This window comes from Artemia franciscana, unplaced genomic scaffold (assembly GCF_032884065.1).
Source record: "Artemia franciscana unplaced genomic scaffold, ASM3288406v1 PGA_scaffold_74, whole genome shotgun sequence".
NCBI classification, from domain to species: Eukaryota; Metazoa; Arthropoda; class Branchiopoda; order Anostraca; family Artemiidae; genus Artemia; species Artemia franciscana.
Window position 1 is genome coordinate 644,890 of NW_027062709.1, and position 24,326 is coordinate 669,215.

At 33.3% G+C, this 24,326-nt stretch overlaps 1 protein-coding gene across 1 annotated transcript in view; it reads right to left on the minus strand.

The window, feature by feature from the left end:
- Nucleotides 1-22,643, minus strand: part of LOC136042197 (NF-kappa-B inhibitor-like protein 1) — a 46,573-nt gene extending 23,930 nt beyond the window's left edge. Inside the window, exon 1 of the mRNA XM_065727128.1 lies at nucleotides 22,424-22,643. The gene's annotated coding sequence lies outside the window, so the exon portion shown is untranslated. The remainder of the gene's footprint in view (nucleotides 1-22,423) is intronic.
- Between the last annotated feature and the right edge of the window lie 1,683 nt (nucleotides 22,644-24,326).

The window sequence follows — 24,326 nt, forward strand, 5'->3', positions numbered from 1 at the left end:
ACAGTCAAAAGCTCTAGTAACTATGGCTCCGGGGATGCAATGTCCCCCGCAGCCCCCAAGGCACGGATTTTGAATTACATGCAGGGTTTATCATTAGGCAAAGAGGAGATGTACATTCTAGGCTTGTTCGAAAAGGCTAAGGGTATTAAGGTGAAACTTCGGGGAAAGTTGAGGGCCATGTTAAAGCAAATCTAAAGATACTATAAGCCTATGTATCCTGTTTATCAAAAAGGTGAGGGGTGTGTGCGCCAGATCCCTCAAGAAGGGCAAATTAATGCCCAAATGATCTGACTCCTTATGATCTTCAATATCACAAGAACAGCTGATGGTATTAGGTACAAACTTTCAGGGAACGTTGAAAAGGATGTTAAAAAGGAGTCGGGGGCAACCAGACCTCTTCAATTCCCTAGCTCCTCTCCCTCCAAAGATATCAGATCAAAATTTTGAAATTGCTATCTTGTCCAAAATAGTCAAAAGTCAAATAAGTATGCCTCCGGGGATGACGTAGCCCCCTACAGAGCTCGAGGCATGTGCTGTAAGTTATACAAGATGACAATTGTTTATATGCAAGGTTGTTTATTGGGAAGAGGGCATGTTTGATCCTGAGCAGGGCCGTATCTAGGATTTTATTTTCAGGAGGGGGGGAAAAAGAATTTTTCGGTGGGTTTTACAAAAATAAACTTTAAAAAACCTATCAAAAATTTGTTTACATTCATTTTTGTTACGTTTTTTACGAGTCAAACAAACATTTCGGGGGGGGGGGGTCAAAATCCCTAACCCCCCGGATACGGCCTTGATCCCGAATCTCCAAAAAGTCTAAGAATAATAAGGTAAAACTGTTAGAAAATATTGAGGGGAATGTCAAACAAAACCAAAGCACACTATATGCAGGAGGGTTTTCAAAAGGAAACAACAGAACTATTTACGAAATGGCTAATGGTATTAAGTTAAAACTTTAAAGGCATGTTAAGAGGGATGTTTAGAATGAATAAAGAGCAGCCCCTTCCCTTGTCCTTTTAGATGCTCCCCTTAACATTGATAGATATCTTAAAAACTATTTTATTCGAAATAGTCACGAAGTTTAATAGCTGTCCATCTGGGGATACAATGCCTCCACAGCCCCCAGGACAAGGAATGTAAATTATGCAATTTGTCCATTTTTTTTTTAGATGCAGAATTTATCATTGGGAAAGGGGGGAATGTTTGATCCTTGGTGTGTCCAAAAAGACTCAGGGTATTGATGCAATATTTCGAGAAATGTTGAGGGGTATAGCTACAAAGTATACTTTCATGGGAATTTCGAGGGGGATGTTGAATGTTGAAAAAATAAATAAAATATTGAATGTTGAAACTTTGGTGTTGAAAAAAAAACATCACTTTGATGTTTTGATATTTTGATGAAACTTTGATTTTAACAAAATAGTTTGATCTTGAAATGGTGAGAGTTGAAAAACTTGACACTTTAATCAAAAATGAATAAAAGAAGCTTTCTAAAAAAGAAGTTTTTCAAATAAAAATAAAAGTCTAAAGCCCAATGCGTCTACAGCCCACAAGCTTTACTGAAAACGAATTATATAACAAATATTTTCTTTTGTACTTACACAACTGAAAATAAAAATAAATTTAAGTGAAACAAAATCTTCAATTGTTGAGCTTTCAGCAATTAATAACATTATATATCAAATATTTAATTTAATCAGTTCTTTCCAAGGACTGTTCAAGACATATATTTTTTTTTTTTCAATAAAACACAAATAACGCAATAGGCTTTAGACTAATATAGTTAGGGGAGGGGGAAGGGACAGTTACAAAACTCTTGTTTGTAGTGATTTTTTCGTTTTAAGTTTTATTTGAAAATTCAACTTAAGTTATGCTCATTTTAAGATTTATTTATTCATTTATATCAGAGCCTGTTGTATGTTTGTTTGCTATGATTGTTTAATTTCTATTCATTTTGAATTTCATTTACTCTTTAATATTAATTTCTTTTCGTTTTGAGTCTGAATTATTATAGGCGGTCATATCTGTTCGTCTCAAGTTTAATATGGCTCTTTACTTTTCTTCGAAAAACTGCTTTTTTGGAAAGTTTTTTTTTCATTAATTTTATAAGGTTTTGGTACTTGATTAATTTTATTTTTGTTTTCTAGAAGTTGAAAACTTCTTTTTATCTAAATTCTGATAGTTTTTTCAAAAAATGCCGGGGATCCGTAGACAATTCCTCCACATCTCCCAGAAAAATTTTTCCTGAAAGAAATTCCCCCATAAAACTTTCTCCAACATAAAATACTCCTAGGAAAATTCATCCTGGATAATGCCCTCTTCACTGAAAATTCCTCCGGAAAATTTCCAGCGGACTAATCTCCCGAAAAATTCTCCTTATCTCATCTATAAAAAAAAACTTACTTTTTTTTATCTAATTTCTGATAGTTCCCCAATTTATATCGGTAACCCTCTACTCCCACCCCGTGAAAACTTTCCCCGAAAATCCCTCGCCAATGGAAAGTTAATCTTACATAAAATTCTCCACGAAAAAAATTTCCCGCGGAAAATCCCAACCCCATACGGATAAATACCCCACGACAATTCCCTCTCCGTTGAACTCTTCCCGGAAAATCCCTCAGAATATTTTCCCTCATGTAAAATTGAGCACCCAATAGAGAAAGTAAGACAAATAAAAAGAATTCCGTATATGAATTCTGGAAAATTCCCCCAGTATAAAATTTCCCCTGGAAAATTACCCCCGTAAACTTTCTCCTGCACAGAAAATTTTATCCTTGAAAAACTCTTAAGTGCTGGAGAAAGACTACGATTACCCCTGGAAAAACAAGGAAAAAAGAAAAAACAAGTAAAAATGCATCCGTGATCTTTCTTCAGGTAAAAAAAAAAATCCACATTTTGTAGAAGGAGCTTGAAACTTGTACAGTAGTGTTCTCTGATATGCTGAATCTCACGGTTTAATTAAAGATCACTTGATTTATCGGGGATACTTCACCTTTTCTCGAAAATCAGGCAAATTTTCACAGACTCGTACCTTTTTTATGGGTAACTATAAACGTAATCAATTTTAGATATTTGTAATCAGCCTAAAAAGGCAGTTCTTTTAATGTATTAACTGTTACCAAAATTCTTTTTTGAGTTTTGGTTACTATTGGAACGAGTTGCTCCTTACTTTAAATTCGTAACCAAGAACTGTTTGAACAATTTTGTTTTCTTTACTATTTTTTTCCAAGGAAAAAATCGGAGGAGAAAGTAGGTTTTGCTACTTAAAAATATTTATCGTTTGCATTTTAATAATCTTATTTTATTTTCTAGGATTTTTTCCAAGGCACCTTTGGAGGAAAAAGTTGAGTCACAGGTAAGTAAGGTTTGCTATTTAAAAATAAATGTCTTTAGCAATTGGTTCATTTAATTCTTATTTTCCAAGAAACTAAATTACAAGCATCGTTCTTGTGACGTCATACATCAACATAAGGTGACGTCATTTTGAGTATATATTCAAACACAATACAAATACTCTAGTAGTTTGTCAAAGATTTTAGAGGAAAGGTATGCAAAATAAAAAGAAAAAAATGTCGCTTGAGTGACGTCATTTTGAGTATATATTCAAACACAATGCAAATACTCTAGTAGTTTGTCAAAGATTTTAGAGGAAAGGTATGCAGAATAAAAAGAAAAAAATGTCGCTTAAGTTCACGTAAGTAACTTTTGACTATCTAAGGATGTAAAAAATTCACATGTAAAGAACTTTGGCTATTTAAAATTAAGTGTCTTTAGTATATGATTAATTTAATTTTTCTTTATCTAGATAATTTCCCGGAATACCACTAGAGAAAAAAGTTAAATCTAAGGCTAGAAAGTTTTTCTATCTAAAATCAAATTAAGAGTACATGATTAATTTTCTTCTTCTTTTTTGAGGTACCGTCGAAGGAAGGGGTTGAATCTCAGGTAATTAAGTTTTGTTATTTGAAAAAATGTGTCGTCAATATTCAATATTTTTTTTCTATGTTCTTTTCCGGGGCACCACTGGCGGAAAAAGACGAAACTCAGGTGAATAACTACTAACTACAACTAACAACTCGCCGCACCACCAATCCACCTGAGACTAACACAGCTATACATGCTCCTTTTCCATCTCAGTCTATTCAAAGCCTCCCTCTTTACACCACCCCACGAAGTTTTCAAATCCCTTAAAACTTTCCTTACGACATCCTCCCACCCCAATCGAGGAACCTGCTTTTCATTTAGCCGTAGACGGTTGACCGGTAAAGATAATCTTTGGCAACCTCCGAGACCAAAAAATACCACATTTTTTAGGGTAGGAGGTTGGAGCCTCCACAGTAGATCACTGATATGCTCAGGAAAGGTATAATCTCCGGCAGTAAGTTTTAAAATATTTGTCAATAATTCTTGAGTATATATATATTATTTTCTTTTCAAGGTTCTCTTTCCGAACCACCATTGGAGGAAAGAATTGAATCTAAGATAACTAAGTTTTTCTCTTTAAAAATAAGTGTCCTTAGTATTTGATTTATTCTTATTTTTCTAAGGTTTTTTTTTTCGAGGCACCGTTGAAGGCAAATGTTGAATCCCGGGGAAGTAAGTTGTGCTTTTTGAATTGATTAAAAAGATAAAAAAGTGTTTTCAATTGAAAGTAAGGAGCAACATTATAACCTGCGACGAACAGACATAATTTGTTTATGACGGAGACTGCTCCTCCTGCGTCCCTCGCTATCTACACTCCCCTAATTAAAAGTGTCACATTAAATATGGACGGTAAAGTGGGGATTTCAGGTAAGTAATTTTTGCTGACGATAGTCTTTTTAAAACATAAAATTACTAACCTGAGATTCAGCAATCAGAAACAGTTTCCTCTCAGGTAAGTAATATTTCGTATTTAAAAGTAACTGTCTTTAATATTTCATTAATTTTGTTTTCTTTTTCTAGGTTCTTTTCCAAGGCTCCATTGGATGAATAGTTATGTCTCAGGTAAGTAAGTTTTTTATTTCAGAGTAAATGTCTTTGTAAATGTCAGAGTAAATGTCTCAAGTAAATGGCACCACTGGCTAAAGAAGTTAGGATCTCAGTTAAGTAATTGTTGCTGATGATAGTCGTTTTAAAACATAAAATTACTTACCTGAGATTCAGCAATCAGAAGCAGTTTCCTATCAGGTAGGTTTTCTTATTAAAAGTAACTGTCTTAAATATTTCATTAATTTTATTTTCTTTTTCTTGGTTCTTTTCCAAGGCACCATGGGATGAATAGTTATGTCTCAGGTAAGTAAGTCTTTTATTTAAGATTAAAATCTTTAGAATCTTATTGATTTTATTTTCTTTTTCTTGGTTCACTTCCGATACATCACTGGCGAAAGAAGTGAGGATCTCAGGTAAGTAATTGTTGCTGATGATAGTCGTTTTAAAACATAAAATTACTTACCTGAGATTCAGCAATCAGAAGCAGTTTCCTATCAGGTAGGTTTTCGTATTTAAAAGTAACTGTCTTAAATATTTCATTACTTTATTTTCTTTTTCTAGGTTCTTTTCCAAGGCACCATGGGATGAATAGTTACGTCTCAGGTAAGTAAGTCTTTTATTTAAGATTAAAATCTTTAGAATCTTATTGATTTTATTTTCTTTTTCTTGGTTCACTTCCGATACATCATTGGCGAAAGAAGTTAGGATCTCAGGTAAGTAATTGTTGCTGATGATAGTCGTTTTGAAACATAAAATTACTTACCTGAGATTCAGCAATCAGAAACAGTTTCCTCTCAGGTAAGTAAGTTTTCGTATTTAAAAGTAACTGTCTTTAATATTTCATTAATTTTATTCTCTTTTTCTAGGTTCTTTTCCAAGGCACCATGGGATGAATAGTTATGTCTCAGGTAAGTAAGTCTTTTATTTAAGATTAAAATCTTTAGAATCTTATTGATTTTATTTTCTTTTTCTTGGTTCACTTCCGATACATCATTGGCGAAAGAAGTGAGGATCTCAGGTAAGTAATTGTTGCTGATGATAGTCGTTTTAAAACATAAAATTACTTACCTGAGATTCAGCAATCAGAAACAGTTTCCTCTCAGGTAAGTAAGTTTTTGTATTTAAAAGTAACTGTCTTTAATATATCATTAATTTTATTTTCTTTTTCTAGGTTCTTTTCCAAGGCACCATTGGACGAATCGATATGTATCAGGTAAGTAAGTTTTTTATTTAAGAGTAAATGTCTTTAGAATTTTATTTTCTTTTTCTAGGTTCACTTCCAAGACACCATTGGCGAAACAAGTGAGGATCTCAGGTAAGTAATTTTTGTTGGTGATAATCGTTTTAAAACATAAAATTACTTACCTGAGATTCCGCAATCAGAAACAGTTTCCTCCCAGGTAAGTAAGTTTTCGTATTAAAAAGTAACTGTCTTTAATATTTCATTAATTTTATTTTCTTTTTCTAGCTTCTTTTCCAAAGCACCATTGGATGAATAGTTATGTCTCGGGTAAGTAATTTTTTTATTTAAGAGTAAATGCCTTAAGAATTTTATTGATTTTATTTTCTTTTTCTTGGTTCACTTCCGATACACCATTGGCGAAAGAAATGAGGATCTCAGGTAAGTAATTGTTGCTGATGATAGTCGTTTTAAAACATAAAATTACTTACCTGAGATTCAGCAATCAGAAACAGTTTCCTCTCAGGTAAATAAGTTTTTGTATTTAAAAGTAACTGTCTTTAATATATCATTAATTTTATTTTCTTTTTCTAGGTTCTTTTCCAAGGCACCATTGGACGAATCGATATGTATCAGGTAAGTAAGTTTTTTATTTAAGAGTAAATGTCTTTAGAATTTTATTTTCTTTTTCTAGGTTCACTTCCAAGACACCATTGGCGAAACAAGTGAGGATCTCAGGTAAGTAATTTTTGTTGGTGATAATCGTTTTAAAACATAAAATTACTTACCTGAGATTCCGCAATCAGAAACAGTTTCCTCCCAGGTAAGTAAGTTTTCGTATTTAAAAGTAACTGTCTTTAATAGTTCATTAATTTTATTTTCTTTTTCTAGGTTCTTTTCCAAGGCACCATTGGATGAATAGTTATGTCTAGGGTAAGTAAGTTTTTTATTTAAGAGTAAATGTCCTAACAATTTTATTGATTTTATTTTCTTTTTCTTGGTTCACTTCCGGCGAAAGAAGTGAGGATCTCAGGTAAGTAATTTATGCTGATGATAGTCGTTTTAAAACATAAAATTACTTACCTAAGATTCAGCAAGCAGAAACAGTTTCCTATCAGGTAAGAAAGTTTTTGTATTTAAAAATAACTGTCTTTAATATTTCATTAATTTTATTTTCTTTTTCAAGGTTCTTTTCCAAGGCACCTTTGGATGAATTTTTATGTCTCAGGTAAGTCAAGGCACCATTGGATGAATAGTTATGTCTCAGGTAAGTAAGTTTTTTACTTAAGAGTAAATGCCTTAAGAATTTTATTGATTTTATTTTCTTTTTCTAGGTTCACTTCCGAGGCACCATTAGCGAAAGAAGTGAGGATCTCAGGTAAGTAATTTTTGCTGATGATAGTCGTTTTAAAACATAAAATTACTTACCTGAGATTCCGCAATCAGAAACAGTTTCCTCCCAGGTAAGTAAGTTTTTGTATTTAAAAGTAACAGTCTTTATTATTTCATTAATTTTATTTTCTTTTTCTAGGTTCTTTTCCAAGGCACCATTGGATGAATAGTTATGTCTCAGGTAAGTAAGTTTTTTACTTAAGAGTAAATGCCTTAAGAATTTTATTGATTTTATTTTCTTTTTCTAGGTTCACTTCCGAGGCACCATTAGCGAAAGAAGTGAGGATCTCAGGTAAGTAATTGTTGCTGATGATAGTCGTTTTAAAACATAAAATTACTTACCTGAGATTCCGCAATGAGAAACAGTTTCCTCCCAGGTAAGTAAGTTTTCGTATTTAAAAGTAACAGTCTTTATTATTTCATTAATTTTATTTTCTTTTTCTTGGTTCACTTCCGATACACCATTGGCGAAAGAAGTGAGGATCTCAGGTAAGTAATTTTTGCTGATGATAGTCGTTTTAAAACATATAATTACTTACCTAAGATTCCGCAATCAGAAACAGTTTCGTCCCAGGTAAGTAAGTTTTCGTATTTAAAAGTAACTGTCTTTAATATTTCATTAATTTGAATTCTTTTTCTAGGTTATTTTCCAATGCACCATTGGATGAATAGTTATATCTCAGGTACGTAAGTTTTTTATTTAAGAGTAAATGTCCTAAGAATTTTATTGATTTTATTTTCTTTTTCTTGGTTCACTTCCGATACATCATTGGCGAAAGAAGTGAGGATCTCAGGTAAGTAATTGTTCCTGATGATAGTCGTTTTAAAACATAAAATTACTTACCTGAGATTCAGCAATCAGAAACAGTTTCCTCTCAGGTAAGTAAGTTTTTGTATTTAAAAGTAACTGTCTTTAATATTTCATTAATTTTATTTTCTTTTTCTAGGTTCTTTTCCAAGGCACCATTGGACGAATCGATATGTATCAGGTAAGTAAGTGTTTTATTTAAGAGTAAATGTCTTTAGAATTTTATTTTCTTTTTCTAGGTTCACTTCCAAGACACCATTGGCGAAACAAGTGAGGATCTCAGGTAAGTAATTTTTGTTGGTGATAATCGTTTTAAAACATAAAATTACTTACCTGAGATTCCGCAATCAGAAACAGTTTCCTCCCAGGTAAGTAAGTTTTCGTATTTAAAAGTAACTGTCTTTAATATTTCATTAATTTTATTTTCTTTTTCTAGGTTCTTTTCCAAGGCACCATTGGACGAATAGTCATGTATCAGGTAAGTAAGTTTTTTATTTAAGAGTAAATGTCTTTAGAATTTTATTTTCTTTTTCTAGGTTCACTTCCAAGACACCATTGGCGAAACAAGTGAGGATCTCAGGTAAGTAATTTTTGTTGGTGATAATCGTTTTAAAACATAAAATTACTTACCTGAGATTCCGCAATCAGAAACAGTTTCCTCCCAGGTAAGTAAGTTTTCGTATTTAAAAGTAACTGTCTTTAATATTTCATTAATTTTATTTTCTTTTTCTAGGTTCTTTTCCAAGGCACCATTGGATGAATAGTTATGTCTCGGGTAAGTAAGTTTTTTATTTAAGAGTAAATGTCCTAAGAATTTTATTGATTTTATTTTCTTTTTCTTGGTTCACTTCCAAAACACCATTGGCGAAAGAAGTGAGGATCTCAGGTAAGTAATTTTTGCTGATGATAGTCGTTTTAAAACATAAAATTACTTACCTGAGATTCAGCAATCAGAAACAGTTTCCTATCAGGTAAGTAAGTTTTTGTATTTAAAAATAACTGTCTTTAATATTTCATTAATTTTATTTTCTTTTTCTAGGTTCTTTTCCAAGGCACCTTCGGATGAATTTTTATGTCTCAGGTAAGTCAAGGCACCATTGGATGAATAGTTATGTCTCAGGTAAGTAAGTTTTTTACTTAAGAGTAAATGTCTTAAGAATTTTATTAATTTTCTTTTCTTTTTCTAGGTTCACTTCCGAGGCACCATTGGCGAAAGAAGTGAGGATCTCAGGTAAGTAATTTTTGCTGATGATAGTCGTTTTAAAACATAAAATTACTTACCTGAGATTCAGCAATCAGAAACAGTTTCCTATCAGGTAAGTGAGTTTTTGTGTTTAAAAGTAACTGCCTTTAATATTTCATTATTTTTATTTTCTTTTTCTTGGTTCTTTTCCAAGGTACCAATGGATGAATAGAAATGTCTCAGGTAAGTAAGTGTTTTATTTAAGAGTAAATGTCTTTAGAATTTTATTAACTTTATTTTCTTTTTCTAGGTTCACTTCCGAGGCACCCTTAGCGAAAGAAGTGAGGATCTCTGGTAAATAATTTTTGCTGGTGATAGTCGTTTTGAAATAAACTATTACTTATCTGAGAATCAACAATCAGAAATATCTACGTCTCGGGTAAGTAAGTTTGATATTTAAAAGTAACAGTCTTCAGTATCTTATTAATTTCATTTTCATTTTCAAAGTTCATTTCCGAGGCACCATTGGCGGTACAAGTGGGAATCTCAGGTAAGTAATTTTTGCAGATGATTGTCATTTTTAAATATAAAATTACTTATACGAGACTCAACTATCAGAAACAGTTACGTCTCAGGTGAGTAAATTTTGGTATTTAAAATAAACAATCTTTAGTATTTTATTAACTTTATTTTCTTTTCAAGGTTCATTTCCAAGGCACCATTGACCGAACAAATGGGGATCTCGGGTAAGTAATTTTGCTGATGATAGTCATTCTGAGATCAAAAATTACTTACCTGAGATTCATGAATCGGATAAAGTTACGTCTCAGGAAATTAAGTTTTGGTATTTAAAAGTAACTTCTTGAGTATTTTATCTATTTTATTTCCTTTTGCTAGGTTCTTTTCCAAGGCACTATTGGAGGAACAAGTGGGGAGCTCAGGTAAGTAATTTTTTCCTGATGACAGTCGTTCTGAAGTATAAAATTACTTTCCTGATATTCAACAATTAGAAATAGTTATGTCTCAAGTAAGTAAACTTTGGTATTTAATAGTAACTATCTTCAGTATTTTATTAGTTTTATTTTCCTTTTCTAGGTTCATTTCCGAGGTACCATTGACAAAACAAGTAGGGATCTCAGGTAAGTACTTTTTCTGATGATGGTCATTTTGAAACTTAGTTACTTATCAGAGATTCAACAAATAGAAATAGTTACGTTCAGGTAATTAAGCTTTCGTATTTAAAAGTAACTGTCTTTAATATTACATCAATTTTATTTTCTTTTTCTATATTTTTTCTGGGGCAACATTGGAGGAACAAACGGGGATGTCAGGTAAGTAATTTTTACTGATCAGACTCAACAATCAGAAATAGTTACGACTCAGGTAAGTAAGTTTTCGTATTTAAAATTAACTGTCTTCATTATTTTATTTGTTTTATTTTCTTTTTCTAGGTTCTTTTCCAAGGTACCATTGGATGATTAGTTATGTCTCAGGTAAGTAAGTTTTTTTTATTTCAGAGTAAATGTGTTTAGATTTTATTACTTTTATTTCCTTTTCTATGTTCTCTTCCGAGGCAACATTGGCGAAAGAAGTGAGGATCTCAGGTAAGTAATTTTTGCTGACGATAGTCGTTTTGAAAAATCAAATTACTTACCTGAGATTCAGCAATCAGAAACAGTTTCCTCTCAGGTAAGTAAGTTTTCATATTTAAAAGTAACTGCAATTAATATTTCGTTAATTTTATTTTCTTTCCCTAGGTTCTTTTCCAAGGCACCATTGGATGAATAGCTATGTCTCAGGTAAGTAAGTTTTTTATTTAAGAGTAAACGTCTTTAGAATTTTATTAACTTTATTTTCTTTTTCTAGGTTCACTTCCGAGGCACCATTGGTGAAAGAAGTGAGAATCTCAGGTAAATAATTTAGCTGATGATAGTCATTTTGAAATATTAAGTTACTTACCTGGGATTCAAAGATCAGAAACAGTTACGTCTCAGGTAAGTTTTGTGTTTAAAATTAACTGTCTTTAACATTTTATTTGTTTTATTTTCTTTTACAGGTTTTTTCCGAGGCTCCACTGGAGGAACAAATGGGGATGTCAGGTAAATAATTTTCACTGATGATAGTCGTTTTGAAATAAACAATTACTAATCAGAGATTCAACAATCAGAAATAGCTGTGTCTCGGGTAAGTAAGTTCGATATTTAAAAGTAACGAGTATCTTATTAATTTCATTTTCTTTTTCTAAGTTCATTTCCGAGGCACCATTGGCGATACAAGTGGGGATCTCAGGTAAGTAATTTCGCTAATGATAGTCATTTTTAAATTTGAAATAACTTACTTTGTTTATAAATTTTTTTTTACAAAATGTAAAATTACTTTACTTACTTTTGGTATTTAAAAGAAGCAAACTTTAGTATTTTATTAATTTTCTTTTCTTTTCAAGGTTCATTTCCAAGGCACCATTGGCCGAACAAATGGGGATCTCGGGTAAGTAATTTTGCTGATGATAGTCGTTCTGAAATCAAAAATTACTTACCTGAGATTCATCAATCAGATATAGTTACGTTTCAGGAAAGTAAGTTTTGGTACTTAAAAGTAACTTCTTTAGTATTTTATCTATTTTATTTTCTTTTTCTAGGTTCTTTTCCGAGGCACTATTGGAGGAACAAGTGGGGATCTCAGGTAAGTAATTTTTTTCTGATGACAGTCGTTTTGAAGTATAAAATTACATACCTGATATTCAACAACTAGAAATAGCTATGTCTCAGGTAATTAAGTTTTGGTATTTCATAGTAATTATCTTAAGTAATTTAGTAGCTTTGTTTTCCTTTTCTAGGTTCATTTCCGAGGCACCATTGACGAAAGAAGTAGGGATCTCAAGTAAGTATTTTTATGGCACTTGGTATCTACCAAGTGACATCTAGCTATCGCAAATTCTGTCGGTCTGTCGGCCCCGGTTTTGCTAGTTTAGGCACTTCAAGGTAAGCCAGGACGATGAAATTTGGCAGGCGTATCAGGAACCAGACCAAATCAAATTAGAAATTGTCGTTTCCCCGCATCGACCATCTGGGGAGGAGTGGGGGGACGGTTAAATCGGAAAAAATAGAAAAAATGAGGTATTTTTAACTTACGAATGGGTGATCAGATCTTAATGAAATTTGATATTTAGAAGGATATCGTGTCTCAGAGCTCTTATTTTAAATCTCAACCGGATCTGGTGACAATTGGGGGAGTTGGGGGGGAGACCTAAGATCTTGGAAAACGCTTAGAGTGGAGGGATCGGGATGAAACTTGGTGAGAAAAATAAGCAGAAGTCCTAGATACGTGATTGACATAACCGGGACGGATCCACTCTATTTGGGGGAGTTGGGGGGGGGGGGTAATTCTGAAAGATTAGGAAAAATGAGGTATTTTTAACTTACGAAGGAGTGATCGTATCTTAATGAAATTTCATATTTAGAAGGACCTCGTAGCTCACATCTCTTATTTTAAATCGCGACCGGATCCAGGGTCACTGGGGGGGACTGGAAATCTTGGAAAACACTTAAAGCAGAGAGATTAGGATTAAACTTGGTGGGAAGAATAAAAACATGTCAAAGATAAATGACTGACATAACCGGACCGGATCCGCTCTCTTTGGTGGAGTTGGGGGGGGGGAGTAACTCGGAAAAATTGGAAAAAATAAGGTATTTGTAACTAACGAACAGGTGATCAGATCTTAATGAAATTTTATATTTAGAAAGATCTTGTGCTTTAGAGCTCTTATTTTAAATCCCGACCAGATCCGCTGGCATTGGGGGGAGTTGGAGGGGGAAACCGGAATTCTTGGAAAACGTGAAAATTGAGGTATCTTCATCTTACGAGTGGGTGATCGGATCTTAATGAAACTTCATATATAGAAGGATCTTATGTCTCAGATGCTCCATTTTCAATTCGAATCGAATCCGGGGACATAGGAGGGCGAGGGGGGCAGAAATCTTGGAAAACAGCTAGAGTGGAGAGATCGGGATGAAACTTGATGGGAAGAATAAGCATAAGTTATAGATACGTGATTGACATAATTGGAACGGATCTGTTCTCTTTAGAGGAGCTAGGGGCGTTGATTTGGAAAAATTAGAAAAAATTGAGGAATTTTTAACTTAAGAACGGGAGACCAGATCTTAATGCAATTTAATATTTAGAAGGAACTCATGTCTCAGAGCTCTTATTTCAAATCCCAACCAGGTCTGTTGACACTGTGGGGAATTGGAGCGGGAAACCGGAAATCTTGGAAACACTTAGAGTGGAGAAATCGGGATGAAACTTGGTGGGTAGAATAAGCAAAAGTCGTAAATACGTGATTGACGTAACTGTACTGGATCCGCTCTTTTTGGCGCAGTTAGGGGGTGGGTTCAGTGCTTTGGCGAGTTTGGTGCTTCTGGACGTGCTAGGACGATGAAAATTGGTAGGCGTGTCAGGAAGCTCCACAAATTGACTTGATAAAGTCTTTTCCCCGATTAGACCATCTGGGGGGCTGAAGGGAGAGGAAAATTTTGAAAAAATGATGTATTTATAACTTACGAGTGGGTAATCGGATCTTAATGAATTTTAATATTTAGAAGGACCTCGTGACTCACGAGCTCTTATTTTGAATCCCGACCGGCATTAAGCCTCTAATTTTCCTTTTAAATCAATCTATTGATTCTTAGAATTTTGCTAGAGCTCAGACCATATGAGCTCTTGGCTCTTCCGGCCTCGTCACAAGTGTCATATGAGCTCTTAGCTCTTGTTTCTGATAATGGTCATTTTGAAATTTAGTTACTTATCAGAGATTAAACAATCAGAAATAGTTACGTCTCAGGTAAGTAAGTTTTCGTATTTAAAAGTAACTGTCTTTAATATTTCATTAATTTAATTTTCTTTTCCTAGGTTCTTTTCCAAGGCACTGTTGGAGGAAAAAGTGGGGATCTCAGGTAAGTAATTTTTTCTGACGACTGTCGTTTTGAAGTATAAAATTAATTACCTGACATTCAACAGTCAGAAATAGTTATGTCTGAGGTAAGCAAGTTTTGGTAAGCAACTTATTCTGTTTATACTTCTTATCTGTTTTATTTTCTATTTCTAGGTTCTTTTCCAAGGCACTATTGGAGGAAAAAGTGGGGATCTCATGTAAGTAATTTTTGCTAATGATAGTTGTTTTGAAATAAACAATTACTTATCTGAGATTCAACAATCAGAAATAGCCGTCTTGAGTAAGTAAGTTCGATATTTAAAAGTAATGGTATTTAGTATTTTATTAATTTCATTTTCTTCTTCTAGGTTCATTTCCGAGGCACCATTGACAATACAAGTGGGGATCTCAGGTAAGTAATTTTTGCAGATGATAGTCGTTTTTAGATATAAAATAGCTTACATAAGATTCAACAATCAGAAACAGGTGCGTCTCAGGTGAGTAAATTTTGGTATTTAAAAGAAACAATCTTTAGTATTTTATTAATTTTCTTTTCTGTTCAAGGTTCATTTCGGAGGCACCATTGGCCGAACAAATGGGGATCTTGGGTAGATAATTTCGCTGATGTCTTTGTGAAATTAAAAATTACTTACCTGAGATACATCAATCATATATAGTTACTTCTCAGGTAAGAAAGTTTTGGTATTTAAAAGTAAATTCTTTAGTATTTTATCAATTTTATTTCCTTTTTCTAGGTTCTTTTCCGAGGCACTATTGGAGGAACAAGTGGGGATGTCAGGTAAGTAGTTTTTTTCTGATGACAGTCGTTTTGAAACATAAAATTACTGACCTGATATTCAACAATCAGAAATAGTTATGTCTGAGGTAAGTTTTGGTATTTAAAAGCAACTGTCTTTAGTATTTTATTAATTTTATTTTCTTTTTCTAGTTTTTTTTTCCGAGGCACCATTGGAGGAACAAGCGGGGATCTCAGGTAAGAAATTTTTGCTGATGATATTTGTTTTAAATTATATAAAATTACTTATCTGAGATTGAATAATCAGAAATAGTTACCTTTCAGGTAAGTAAGTTTTGGTATTTAAAAGTAACTATCTGTAGTGTTTATTTATTTTATTTTCGTTTTCTAGGTTTATATCTGAGGCACCATTGGAGAAACAAGCGGGGATCTCATGTATATAATTTTTGCTGATGATAGACGTTTTGAAATGCAAAGTTACTTACCTGAGATTCAACAATCAGAAATAGTTATGTCTCAGGTAAGTAAGTTTTGGTATTTAAAAATATCTGTATTTAGTATTATATAAATTTTATTTTATTTTCCTAGTCTCTTTCTGAGGCACCGTTGGTGGAACAAAAGGGGTCTCAGGTAAGTAATTTTTGCTTATGAAAGGCATTTTAAAATAGAAGATTACCTACCTGATTTTCAAAAATCAGAAGGAGTTTTGTCTCAGGTAAGTAAGTTTGGGTATTTAAAAGTAGGCTAACTATTTTTAGTATTTTATTACTTTGATTTCCTTTTTCTAGGTTCATTTCCTAGGCATCATCGGTGAAACAACTGGGAATCTCAGTTAAGTAATTTTTGCTGATGATAGTCATTTTGAAATATGAGATCACTTACATGAGGTTCAGCAATCAGAAATAGTCACGTCTCAGGTAAGGAGCTTTTGGTATTTAAAAGTAACAGTCTTTAGTATTTTATTAATTTTATATTCCTTTTCTTGTTTTTTTTTTCCAATGCACCAATGGTTGAATAAGTGAAAATCTTAGGTAAGTTATTCTTGCTGATTATGGTCAGTTTGAAATATAAAATTATTTACCTGAGATTCAACAGTCAGATAGTCGTCTAAGGTAAGTACGTTTCGGTATTTAAAAGTAACTATCTTTAGTATTTTATATAATTTTATTTTCTGTTTCTAGGGTCATTTCTGAGGCGCCATTGGCGAAACAAATGGGGATCTCAGGTAAGTAATTTTGCTGGTGATAGTCATTTTGAAATATAAAATTACTTTCCTGAGATTCAATCAGAAATAGTTACATCTCATGTAGGTAAGTTTTGGTATTTAAAAGCAACTGTCCTTGGTATTTTGTTAATTTTTGTTTTCTTTTTCTAGGTTCATTTCCAAGGCACCATTGCAGGATAAAATGAGGTCTCCAGTAAGTAGCTTTTGCTGATGAGTGTCATTTGGAAATATTATAATATTATTTAAAGGAGATTCAACAATCAGAAAAATTAATGTCTGAGGTAAGTAAGTTTTGCTATTTAAAAATAACTGTCTTTAGTATTTAATTAATTTCGTTTTTTTCTACATTCTTTTTCAGAGAACATTTGGAGGAAAAAGTCAAATCCCTGGCAAGTAAGCTGGATTCCTTTGCTGGTTATAATTTCAAATATAAAATTATTTACCTGAGATTCAACAGTCAGATAGTCGTCTAAGGTAAGTAAGTTTTGGTATTTAAAAGTAACTGTATTTAGTATTTTATATAATTTCATTTTCTGTTTCTAGGTTCATTTCCAAGGCACCTTTGGTGAAACAATTAATAATTTATGTATTATGAGTTGACTGGGTCAAGAAAGCCATAGGTGATTTTGACTGTTTAAAGCCTTAGGTGATAACAGAATTTCTACAGTTATGCTCCAAAAAATGATGGGTTAAAATACAACCCCAATATTTTTGTATTGCTAAGGGAAGTCTCACTTCAGGCTATATTCCTAAGATATAGCTAAAACCAAGAATGTTTTCTTTACACCCAAGTCTTAGAAAGTAGATTATTTGAATCAAATAGGTTGGCTAAACTGACATCCTTTCAGCTGAAAGAGATGAAGACTTAATTTGTTGCTACCTTATAATCAATTCTGAAAATAAAATCCAATATTCTAAAATCAGACAGGTTTTAGAACCAGATGGTCAAAAGAAAGAAGTGTGCATCAACTGGTTTGGTGCATAGAGCAAGCAATGGGAATCAAAGAATATGTCTTAGGCATTTTTCTAGACATGAATGGTTTGTTGATCCCACTTTTGAATCCATAGTGAGGTCCATGCAAGAAAATGGAAAAAACTATACAAAATTCGAATCCCTATATATTCACAGACTGGCTAATGATAATTGAGCTAAAAGGACTAAAAATATCAGAGCTATTCTGAAAGACAGCCCCCAAGGAGGAGTAAGTTCTTCATTTATGTGGAAACTTATCATGAATAATACTTTGAGTCTGTTTAAATGACATTCTTACATTCAGGAATACATCAATGACCCACTGTCTCTCCTATTAGGCAAACAAATGAAAACTGTGTTTGAATTAGGATAGCAAATGCTCAATATGCTTCACACATTGACATAAAAACATAATCTGCATTTTACTGCAGAGAAAAGTGACACAGTAGTATTTACAAATAAAAAATATGAAAGCTCCTTCTACTTGAAATATGTATGATTACCAAATATAACTCAAGGAAGAAGAGAAAAACTTGCGAATCATAATGGATCAATAGTTGACCTGGAAAGCCCATTACACAAAGGAAGTCAAAAGCCACAGTTTCCCTAATCCAGTGCCAGAGAATACTGGTGAAGTGCTGGGACTTAGTTCCAAGCAAGATCATGCATCTACATGGGGTATTAATTCAAGTAATGGGATAGTAAGTGACCCAGGAGGGTCCTGGGTCACCTTGACCTGAATTCAGGCACATAAAACCCCTTTGAGAAAGGTACAAAGACTTTCTCACCTAATGATCACATTAGTGTACTATAGAACTACCACTTTATCCATGGGACTAGGCCACGTGCAGGATTTCAACCTATAAAGAGTTTTCTAGAGGAACAAGCAATAAAAAGTGCTGTCAGGTTAAAAATTGATGACCAATAATTAGAGACAGCAGTTATGGAGTTGGAAAACCAACAGATACGTTCCACTTGCATTAACATGAATAATGATAATTCATAAACCAAAAAGTAATTAAGCCAGCTCAGAAGAGAGTAAGCAATTATTAAAAGAATTCTGCCTTTTATATATTGAGAAAAAAGGTAAGATATGATAGAATTGAAGAAACTTCATTTTCTTTTGGGTAAATTTGCAATTAATAACATAATTTAGCAAGGATGAAAGTGAAACATCCCTTAATTCCTTTTCTTATGCTCTTTCATAGTTTAATTATTGTTTCTGGGGTAAATTCTATTTGAAGCTCTGGTAAATTTTGAGGCAGTTTAAAAGGCAGCAAGTGGTATGTTCAACTTATTCATTGGTCAGAAATATAAACTCTTTATAGGGCACCAAAAGATAAAATAGTCAGAAGTAACCAAAAGTTTAAAACATGTTTCTTAAAAAAGACAGTCTAGTCAGAAAAATTTACCATTTGTAGCTAATTCAGGAATAGAAATTATTATTTTCCTCAGTCTTGCAAGTTAAATTTTTTGTTTTGAAAACTAATTGGTAGGAATTCTTAAAGAGTCTGAAGCCCATCAAAATGACATCATAATAAAACCGCAATCATTTTTGAGGGGTTTCTTGCTCTTTTTATAAGTTTCTGCAATTTTTCTTAAAATAACATTTTGCTATTAAGACATAATAATTACCATTACTGAATCAGCTACAAATGATAATTTTTTCTTACAGGCAAGTTTTTTTTTAGAAACATGTTTTAAACTTTTGGTTACTATGGGTGTTTTGAACCCATTAAGGGCTCACAATGTAATTCTCCCCGGTGGTGATTAGTGAAATATGAAAGAGCATAAAAAAGCCATTAAGTGATATATCTTTGACTGAAATATCCTAGTTAAGACACAATAATCCTAGTTAACATATTTTGCAGGGGGAGAGCCTTTATCTTCACTGCTTTCACTGTTGTTCAGTTTTTTTTTAAACAAAATTCTGAAAGAAAAACATGAATTTGACTCAATTTTCTGTTTATTATCTATATTCATAGTTAGACACCATCAATGCCATCTACCAAAAAAGTGTTAATAGACAAATACTGATAATTTAGGTCAAGTACTGTTATGTTAAATTAGGTTAGACTAGTTAGGTGGTACTTGTGTGTTTGTTTATAAACAATTGTCAAGACTTACACTACTACTACTACCACTACTACTAACAACTCACTGCAGCCCCTAGCCACCTGAGGCCAACACAGGTATGCATGCTCCTCCTCCATCCCAATCTATTCACAGCCTCCCTCTTTATACCCTACCAGGATGTTGCCATTTCCTATAAGTCTAATGGAATCTTTCTTTATGACATCTTCCCATCCCAGACAATGGCAACCTTTTTTCTGTTTAGCCCTAGACAGTTGACCAAAAAGAATAATCTTTGGCAATCTGTCATCCTTCATCTGCAGAATGTGCACCAGCCATCTCAACCATTCTTTCACTATACCTCTAGAAAGTAGGATTAAACCACATTTTTCATACATCCTACTGTTTGATATACAATCAGTCAGCCAGGTACCCAGAACAATCAATAGCCAATTTCTAACAAAAATATTTAGTAAATCTTCTTCAACTTTTCAGAGCACCCATGCTTCAGAGCCATATTTTACAACTGTCTTCACTGTACCTTCCAATATTCTAATCTTGGGTTGCAGACTTATCTTCCTATTCTTCCAAACTTTTTTAACTGTGAAAAAACACCCTGAGCCTTGGCTATTCTACTTTTAACACCTTCACTGCTCCCACTGTCTTTACTAATAATGCTACAAAGGTAAGTGAAGAGGTCAATGTTGATATTACCTGAACAACTGTTTTGGGTCATGAAACTATTGTTAATAGATGCATTTGACTTTTTGAACATCTTTTCTCTCTTGCAAAACTACTGCAAACTCACCATTATGGAGTTATTATATATTTACACATTAGGGGGGGGGGGGAAGCATAGCATATATTAAATACAGCAATGGTTAGTTTATGTATTTAATATATGCTATGCTTTACCCCCCCCCCCCCCCTAATGTGCAAATATATAGCCCAAATTTGTTTCAAACTATTACAGATTTGTGATTTCAAATATCCAATCAAAAAAAATGGAAATGATTTTCAATTCTATATGTATAAATACAAGAATATTTGGGCTGGAATAACTCCATAATGGTGGATTTGCAGTAGTTTTGCAAGAGAGAAAAGATGTTCAAAAAGTCAAAATGCATCTATTAACAATATTTTCATGACCCAAAACAATTGTTCAGGTAATATCAACAATGACCAGTGAAGCTGCAGAACTGATCATTCTTTTTGTCACCCAACATCACCTTTTCATCTTTACTCATTCCTAGCTTTAATGACTTAGAAATCTTAACATTAATTTTCAAATGTGTTCTAACACCCTGAACTCACAGAACCTCTAAAAATTCATTCATTTTGCTCATAATTTCATCTAGGATGCTTAAATAATCATCATAATCTAAGTACAAGAGAGTTTTTTTTTTTTTTCATTTGATTCTGTGGTCTCCCAATGCCTTTCCTGTGCTCCTTAAGACAAAGTCCATCCAAATGATCCATATAAAGGGGGATAGAACACAACCTTGCTTAACTCCTGATTTAATACAAAACCATCTGCTAACCTCATTTCTGACCTTAACCACAGTAGTATCATTCTTAGGCATAGCCTAGTACTAGTCATTTGTCTGGTTTACCACACCAGACTTAGAGAATGGACAAAAATATTGGTAAAATTCTAGTTCATTGACTTTTTGCTATCCCAGAAAGGGCTTAGATTAGGAAAATGAAACTTTCAGAGATGAATCTACAGACTAAAGTATGTCCCAGGAAGGTATTTTGAAGCAACTGCCTCTACTCCTTCTCTCTCTAGAGGGCCCTGACCTTTGATGACCTTTAAAAATATGTGTGTTATAAAAGTGTAACCTTGCAAAATAGATCTTCTGCTTGAATGAAGCATAACAAAATTGTTTTCAGCTTCATAACTTTGCTCAATTCCATTTTAACAGGTTTTAAAGATATGCAAATACATTTCCTAAATTTTGAAAAAAAAACATTGCTATGGATCAAAATTCTACTGAAATAACAGGAATTACATTTTCAGAACTAAAGGCAGAGAAAAAGCAACTAGTAACTGAAAATTAAAGTAAAATATTGTTTTGTCAAAATTTAAATAGGTATAGACCTGTCATGTAGGCAAATTTCAGGGCTCTCTTGAGGGAGAAAAAGTGGAGGTGGGTACTTTAAAATACCTTCCCAGGACATACTTTAGCCTGTAGATCCATCCCTGAAAGTTTCATTTTCCTAACCTAAACTCTTTTTCTGAGATAGCAAGAAGTCAATTAACTAGAATTCTACCATTGCAGTGAAATTCTAGGTGATTGACTTCTTGCTGTCTCAGAAAGGGGTCAGGTTAGGAAAATGAAACTTTCAGGGATTGGTCTACAGGCTAAAGTATGTCCTAGGAAGGTATTTGAAGTACCTACCTCTACTCCCTCTCACTCTAGAGGGCCCTGACCTTTGATGACCTACAAAAACATGTGTGTTATAAAAGTGAAATCTTTCAAAATAGATCCTCTGCTTGAATGAAGTACAACAAAATTGTTTTCAGCTTCACAACTTTGCTCAATCCTAATTTATAAGGTTTTATAAATATGCAAATAAATTTCCTAAATTTGGAAAAAAACATTGATATGGCTTAGAATTTTACTCAAATAACAGGAATTGCATTTCCAGAACTAAAGGCAGAGAAAAAGCAACTGGTAACTGAAAATTAGGGGAAAATGTTATTTTGTCAAAATTTCAACAGGTATAAACCTGTCATGGATGCAAATTTCAGGTTCTCTAGAGGGATAGGGAGTGGAGGTGGGTACTTTAAAACACCTTCCCGGGATATAATTTAGCCTGTAGACCCATCCCTGAAAGTTTCATTTTTCTAACCTAACCCCTTTCTGAGATAGCAAGATGTCACTCAACTAGAATTTTACCAAAATTACTAAGTGCAGTAAAAAATACCAGGTTATGGGATCCTAGATCAGCCTGTTCAGTCTCTTCATGTAGGCTGGGTAAAGTTTACCAAGTCATTGTGTTGGCATTTTAAATGGCCTGCATAAGTTCAAGGTTCCAAACTGCCATCTAACTCATGACGACTGTAATTACTAGCCGCCTGAAGTCAACACAGCTACGAACACTCGTCCTCCATTCCAAGCGATTCAAAGCCTATACTTTTAGACCCTCCCAAGTTCAAGGTTTCGAACTGTCATCTAATCTATGATGATTGAAAATCTTTAAAAATTGCACAGTAAGAGTACGATTGGACTGCTACTAGCCGCCTGAGGCCAATACAGCTACGAACACTCGTCCTCCATTCCAAGCTATCCAAAGCCCATCATTTTAGACTGTCTCAAGTAGTTTTCATTTTCCTTGTATCTTTCCTTACAACATCCTTCAACCCCATTCAAGGGACAGCCTGCTTTTCGTTTCATTCTAGATGGTTGGCCCACAAGGACGATCTTTGGCAATCTAGGAATAGATTGCCGAAGCACCAGTAATATTTCAATCAAGTTCAATGTTAAACTTGTCTACAGTCAATCACTAGCGTTATACCCTCCGTAGTCACATTTATTCTGTTCCAAAGAGCACGGGTAATTTATAGGAATGAATACTAGCACTAGTGTCTACAAAACTATCAACACCATCTAGCTTTTGGCAAGGCGTGGCATTTCTTCATGTTTTTTTACTGTTTTTCTGTCAGGTAGTGAGATCAGACACTTATTACTACCTTAATTTTACCTATTATACTAATTGGATTCACTATTCTCACTATCACACTGAACAAAATGCCAAGTACTGCCAAATGCTAGATGACGCTGGTAATTTGTTTTGTTAACACCATTGCCACTTTCCACTCTTATAAGCTACCTGTAATCTTTGTTTTGGTCATTTATCCTTTAATTTTTGTTGCGTTTCGTAGCTCCAGTCACTTGGTGGAGTCAGGGCATAGTCTCTTAAGGGTGTTGAGAATTTCATTTATGGAGTTTTGAATTTTAAAGAAAGATGGTCATGGATATTTAACACTGAATCTGTTTAAGTACCTCAAAGTTTTGGCTGACAAATTAACACACATCTTATTGTCAAAGAAGTAAACTTTTGACGTTTGGGCTTTATCAGAAATATGGTTCAAATGACTATAATGAATGAATTTATTGAATGAATGGGTATTTAACCATAAAAATCAACTTTAGCCTACCGAGACAAACAAAAAAAAATTAGAAAAAGAAACAGAAAATAGAGAAAAACAAGTAGACGATTAAATATACCATCTATAAGCTAAATTGATGCATAAAACCAAACATTGACACGCTTAATTCGCAAAATAAAATTCATAAACATGTTGCTTAAATAAAAAGCGAAATCATAACAGTGGTAACCCAGAAATAAACTTAGATAGAACCTAGGATATGCGTAGATTAAAGATAAAATGAATGAAAGTTTGAGTCAAAAAGTATGTGTGATTTATAAGAGCGTCAACTGGCGGTAACATCGGAAAAAACTATTGACCCCATCTAGCGTCTAGTGATGCTTGGTATTTTTCATTGTAATAATAATAATAATTAATTTGATTAGTGTTAATTTGGGTAGTAATAGGTTTCTGATCTTAGCTCCTGACAGAATAATGATTGCAGAGCTTGAAAAAATTCGAAGTGTTACCATATGCTACATGACATTGAAAGTTTTTCCTCGACACGAGCACCAGTTTTCCTACTTATAAGTTATCCATGCTAGTGGAAATTCAAAAATAAAGGTCAGCTCCCACAGGACAAAAAAATTAGAGGAAAAAACTAAAGAAAATTCAACAGTTGGAGGAAAATAACACTTTTTGTAAAAGAGCTTTTTCTTCAAACTTTTAAATTACATT